The following is a 6,870-nucleotide window of genomic DNA, read 5'->3' as shown; positions in this document are numbered from 1 at the left end:
GATAAATGTTTGAATGATGTTATAGTAAGTTACCTTAATAAGATTATGTGGATAACTGGTCCAATATTTATGGTTAAGGGTCAAGAAAGTCAGAAGTATGGCAAGCCGTTGAGAAATGTTTTTCTATTTTTTATATATTAAAAAAATCATTTATAATTATTAAAGTATCCCTAAGTTTTGTAAATATTAAATAATCATTTATAAATATTAAAGACTTATATCATTTTTTTAATAGTATAAAATCGTTTTTTCTTATAAAATATTATGTCTGATTTATGAGTATCAGAGACTCCGTTGATACTGATAACTGACCTTTTAATACTTATAAAAACTGAAATTTTTTACTTTAAAAAATCATTTATAATTTAAAAAAAATCATTTATGCGATATTATAGTATCCAAATTCTTAGATTCGTATCAATATTGCAGAATGGATGTTAACGTATATTTTTCAGTGTTCATCTTAGAGTGGTTTTTTTTTTTATAGCACTTCAACCTTTTGATAATCTTTAATTTTCTTACATTTTGGCCGCAAGCATCAATGACGAGACAATTATAGTCGAAATTCACATCTGGAGAAGAAAAAAATGGTACCGTTAATGTTATAACACTTATTGCCTAAAGCGGAGTACACAATAAAGGATATTCCAGGTCGCGTGCACTGAAATATTTTTAGTTTTGGATTTTTCGTATCACTCGTCATGAAACCAATATTTGATAGTGAAGTGGTGAATGAATTAAATTACAAATCTCATAACTTTATAGAAAGTGACTAAATATCAGTTTACCGACAAAGTATGCTGAAATAAAACTCCACCAGGAGTGGCATTGACCCAAATTTCTAAAGCAGAATTATTATATCTTAAAATGTAGTCATTATTTTTTATGTAACATCTACGGCTTGCATTTAAAATAAATAAGAATACAAAAATAAGAAAGCAATGCATGCTGTTGTAAAATTTGATATATTCCTTATTGTGTTTCTTCATCATATATTTGTTTGTTTTTATTGTAATTAAGATTATAACGCAATGTTGACTGCTGTACCCCTATTTTTGAAATCTTTAGCTTTTACTAGTATGTGTGTTTGTATTGTTCATGCATCGTTGTCAATACAATGGAATTTGATGCGACTGTCATACAAGTAAGAGGTTTAGCTAGCTATAAAACCAGATTCAGTACACCATTTTCTACATAACAAAATAGCTGTGCCAAGTTAGGAATATGACAATTGTTATCCATTCGTTTGATCTGTTAGAGCTTTTGATTTTGCCATTTGATTAGGGACTTCACGTTTTCAATTTTCCTCGGAGTTCAGTATTTATGTGATTTAATTTTTTGCATCATTGTGAAAAGATTCAACAGCATATCAACTGTGAATTACGCACAAAGAAACATGTTGAATAAATAACAATAATAATTTTTTTTATAATTATTTGTAAAAATAGGATACAAATAGACAGAATTCACAGTAAGAGAACATGTATATTATTAACATCAATATTAATATAAGTTGATATCACTTGGTTAGAAGAAAATCGATTTTACTTCATTATTTAGCCTCCAGAAAAATGAATGGAACAGCGCAGCAGCAGGTACACCAACTTTTACAAGGACAGCAACATCCGACCGCAGGTGGAAACAAAAGCACTAAAAAAAGAAAGAAAAAGTGGCAATAATTGTAGTCAAAAAAGTTAGTAGCGGTAAGTTTTCCGGTGTAATTTTCGAATCAACGGCTGCACAGTGCTTCCGCTATAGTGAAATCTCACTCGCGAAGATGGTTCCTTAATATATAAGTAAAATTGTTTTTGTGTTTAAGTTGTCGCATTGCGTTCTGATTAACGTATAACCCAATCTCCTTTTATCATCATCCACCTCGAATTATTTAAGCGAGCCAAAATATAAACTATAACAATTACTTGTATTTATTTCCTTGGTGTCAGCATCTATTCCTGGATAAAGTGGAGAGCTTGACGCAGACATAACTAATGCCATTGCTGTCAGAAGATGGAATATTTTAGTGTTATCCATCTTTACTGAAAGAGACAATAGAGGGTAAATTAAAACAAATTATATGTATAATCGTATATTTTGGCTTTTATCAGAATTGTTTAAGCATGAAAAAGGCAAAATTAGTATGTCACTATTCAAACGTCACAAACGATTAAGAGAAACAAATCCGGGTAACAAATTAAAACCAAGGAAAACTACATTGTAATTCAATTGTATGAGGGAAACAAAGGAACAAAAGAAACACTGAACTGCAACAAAAAAAAGTATAAGTTCGTAAAAGAACTTAAGTGACATTCACTTCGTCCGTTGTTAATAGTCATTAAAATCACATATTTACATCATCAAAATACAGTAATTGTATAGATATTTTAATAATCACGCATAGAAAAGCAGTGATAATCACTTTCGATAGGCGTATGGCATAATGAACTCAATTAATCACAAGTATAAAACTAATATATGTTACTAACCTTACAAAAATGTCTGATCTTAAATCACACAAAGTTATTCTGTCCTATGTTTTATAGCTAACTAACTATTACCAACCATCACGTGTTACTCTAGCTATTAATGTTTTATGTTTCTGTTTAAGAAGGCTCGAGGGTATAAAAATTTCAAAAAAAAAAAAAAATCATTTTTTTTTTCATTACAAATTTTATTTATTACTTTATCAGTTGTAAATTTATCATATAGTTAAAAAAATCATTCAAAAAAATTCATTCGTACTGGCCCCAGATGATTTTTAAAATGTATCTATGATCGAAAAAGCTCCAAATTATCTCCCTTTGGTGCAAAAATGCCATTTTTTGGCATTAAAATTGAAATATCTTTTTTAACTCATCGGTGACCTATATTTTTTATTATCATTTTCAAATAAGCTACACTTCAACTAAACTTTTGTAAAATTTAAGAGGTTTCTGTAATTTAGTTCTTTTTTTATTTCGATATTTCCTCTATTTCTCCTATCAGTTCAACAGAAAAAAGTACGAACATACATGCTTCTTTCGAACTCAGATTGTGGGCGTAAATGAACGGTGACCCCATTTTTTTATTTTATTTTTCTATTAAGTATAAGATAAAGTTCATTTATAGAAAAATATAGCGAAATCTTATATTAGGAAAAAAATTTGATTTAGACCCGCGAGCCTCCTTAACATATAACATTTTACATTCACATTTTATGGTGTCTACTTTTCTAGCTTGTATCAGGTTTAATTGTATTTTCAAACTACGGTTTAATTTCTTAGCAACAGAAACACAAATAATTCCTTTGTTGTATAAATCTATATTATAGACATTCCTTACATATTCAACGTTTTCAGAAAAAAAAAATGAAAAGTAAAAGTGAAGTTTCAAGTCAAACAATATTCAAACATTAATGCACCTTAGTTCTTTACTTTTAGAACAAATATTTTTTCGATATTCGGCTGTTTTTTGTCTGGACTTTAACATAAAATAAACTGTTTGGTTAAGGAAACATGGCTCTTCAAGTTTAAGATTGTTTGATCTAAGCATTATATTTCAAGCTACACAAAAAAATTTAGTATTATTTTTTTTAAGTGGTCGCATTTTTCTCCATTTATTGTACGTGCTTGTCCCTTATGTCAAAAGATGCCACGATTGCAACCCTTAAGACAAAAAACCAACGAAGAATCATGACCACTACATAAAGTAGACATGAATTACGTCAACTTAAGAGGCTAATTTTTCATGTTTATACATTCCGACTTATCATAGAAATGATTACTCCGAGCTGGAACCACTGTGAATGATATGCTATCGTAAAGCCATATTTTCGCGGGGTTCGAAAGCAAAGTGGGAACTTATCACATTGACGCTATAGGTAATATTAGTATGATCCAATCAAGAGGATTGATTTAACGACGGGCTGTCGGCAAATTGATATTTGCGTTTGTGTTGTTCCTTCATAGGTGTATTTATGTATTATAGAAAATACGAGTTATGAAATAGATACAATTATATCTGCATAATAAGTTAGTTTCATTCAAAATATTAACTCACACAAACTTTTAAGATGGAAAACATTTAAAAGTACAAGCAAAATATATATAAATAGCGAATCTAATAATGATTCGAATTAAAGTAAGATAATATATACATATGTAAATTTAAAGAAAAAAAATCATCCTTTAAACGCATTTCAAGTATCATGCGGCCTTGTCCTTATTCACACAATGTTGAACATTTTCGTCGTAGTAAAAACTGTTAAACATATTTTTTTCATCCGCTAGATTTCGGAAAAGGAAAGGATAATTTACATCAAGGTTTCCTTACAATGTTTATTTTATATTGGCAGAAAACACATAAAATAGACACAAATGTTCAAGGAAATATTGTTTTTATTTATAGAGTTTAAAATAAAATCACAAAAGTATTGATAGATAACAACTGTCATATTGTTGACTTGGTTCAACCCATATTTTTTTCTTAAAATGTCTTGTACTAAGTTAGAAAAATGGCAGTTTAATCACTATAAAAAAAAAACAAATATATAAACAAACATTTACAATGGCACTTATCTCGTAATTTAGAAAATTGTCATACGGTGGCAAAATTCCGTTATATGCCGATTTCTCGGCTGTAAACTCCATTAAAACTTGTTATGTTGTAAAACTAAATTGATTTATCTTCAAAATGGTGTATAACACGCCTTCTTTTGTTGTCGGAATCATCAGTAGAAATCCTACCCAAGTATGTCAATCCAAATTATTTCGTCTACCGACGTTGGATTAAAAATAAAGTAATGTCCATTGGTTATGATCTGTCATGTTTGATATAAGTTCTTTTTTTTTTTTTGCTTTTTTGTTTAATTGTTTTACTCTTTGTCATGTCTAGTTCTATTATAAATGACTATACATTGTGAGTTTAACTACTCATGCCGAGACGTATAATTTACTTGACTTTTTGATAAAATTGTATAATTCTATCCACAATTTTATCTTACCCCCAAGTTTTATGCATAGTTACTTTCATTTATATGTTAAACGAGGGATAACTCTTTTTATTCTTTATAATGTGTATGCAGCTGTTACACCCCAATTATTTCAAAGTAATAGTTCTTTTTAATTTTATAATCATATTCTGAAAAACAGTTTTATTGGAACTGGTTCATTTATTCAAATTATAGCTGCAAACTAGAACACGGAAAACACAACACAATGATACGTGCACCAAACTTAATATTTGATTATTTTAGAAGATTGAAGGTTTACATCTGACAGATGCATTTTCCTATTTACAATACGTTAAGACATTCTATGGCCAAAGACTGTTTTCAATAATAAACTGTTATCTTGCTTTTACAAAGCATTTCGTAGATAATGAGAATAAATATAAATAATATTATGCGAGTTTTCTTTTATTTAAATTTTCATTCTCACATAAAATAAACAATTTGAAATTATAATCAATTTTCTCTTCCCATATGTCAAAAGTTATGAAATCAATAATCTCAAAACTTAGTCAAAGTCTGTAAGCGCATGTTCAATCTCCACTGCTTGCCCTATTATCAATATGTCAAAACGCCATTACATCTGTAAAATATGCCCGTCATACCTATAAATAATTGACATCTTACTACAATTCATATATCTTGTACAAAACACGTACAAATAGAAAGAAATCACAGTAGAAGTACATGTATATAATTTTTATTTATTTCATTTGGATAGAATAATTCTGTTTTAGTTCATTTTAGACACAACAGCAGGTACATTCACTGTGACAAGTAGGACAACAACATCACTCAGAATTCACTAAAAACACTAAAAAGGGAAAAAGAAGCAAGAGTTTGGTGAATGCAGTCAAACAAAATAAAAACTGGCAATTTTCCTTATGCAATTTCCGAGTCAACAGATGCACAGGATGTCCATATTGTGTCGCAACATTAGCTCTTACTAATATTTTTTCTATTTCGAAAATTTCCTTGGCTTTATATATCATCAGTCTGACATTGTTTTCTTTCAATAAATATTTTGTTTATTCTAATGTCTGGTATAAATGAATTTAGAGATTATTTTACCTACACCTACACCTACACCATTTCATAATTTTTGCCGTTGTTCCATATATGTACCATTAAAAAGATTAGCAATGTTAGAATTTAAAAAAAAATCTGTCCTCTTCATCTTTAATCAGTACACCGTTTTCCTAAGGACAATACCTCAGGGCACTGTTTACTTCATTAGTGTGGTTATTAAAAATCCATTTTCAAAATAAATCTACCAAAAACGAGACGAGAAGGGGTGAATATGTTCTAATTTTTAAGAATTGACGCTCATTCGTTGTTTCTATAATACATAGACTATTTAACTTACTGCTGTTGTTATTCTTGGTTTCAGCAGCTATTCCAGATTGAAATGGAGAGATTGACACCAGTACAACCAATACCATTGCTGTCAAAAGGAGCAATGAAAATCTATTTTCAGATACCTATTCTATAGGTTTACGTTTCCCTTTCTCAATGCTATGACTTCTTGCAGCTGCCCTCGTTGTGATGCTAATCTTGAAAACTACGAACATGAAAAGGTATATGTGGACCCTTGTGAGCTCTAGGATCTGTTTATTTGTATTTTTTTAAGAACTAATAGAAGGGAAGGCAACTTGAACTCATTACTTCTCATTCACAAATGTGACTCCTTAAATATGTTTCCTCATGTAATTTGAGTTTTTCCTATTGTGCATTTGACTTCTATGTATTTGCAGAAAAAAAATCTTAAACGTTCATTTTTTAAATTATTATTTTTCCTTGATGTATGTTAATATATGATATATACGAACTGTAACTATTAATTTCATACTTTGGTCAATAATTGAAAAAAGTTTCCATTAGCATTT

At 29.2% G+C, this 6,870-nt stretch overlaps 1 long non-coding RNA gene across 1 annotated transcript; it reads right to left on the bottom strand.

The window, feature by feature from the left end:
* Positions 1 to 1,417: 1,417 nt before the first annotated feature.
* LOC139519177 (uncharacterized) lies at positions 1,418 to 2,591 on the bottom strand. The gene is made up of 3 exons (XR_011663534.1): positions 2,484 to 2,591; positions 1,920 to 2,036; positions 1,418 to 1,650 (listed from the first exon to the last, which is right to left on the bottom strand). It is a non-coding gene; the product is annotated as an uncharacterized lncRNA (long non-coding RNA).
* Between the last annotated feature and the right edge of the window lie 4,279 nt (positions 2,592 to 6,870).

This window comes from Mytilus edulis, chromosome 1 (genome assembly GCF_963676685.1).
Source record: "Mytilus edulis chromosome 1, xbMytEdul2.2, whole genome shotgun sequence".
Taxonomy (NCBI): Eukaryota; Metazoa; Mollusca; class Bivalvia; order Mytilida; family Mytilidae; genus Mytilus; species Mytilus edulis.
This window is presented reverse-complemented; position numbering and strand designations above follow the sequence as displayed.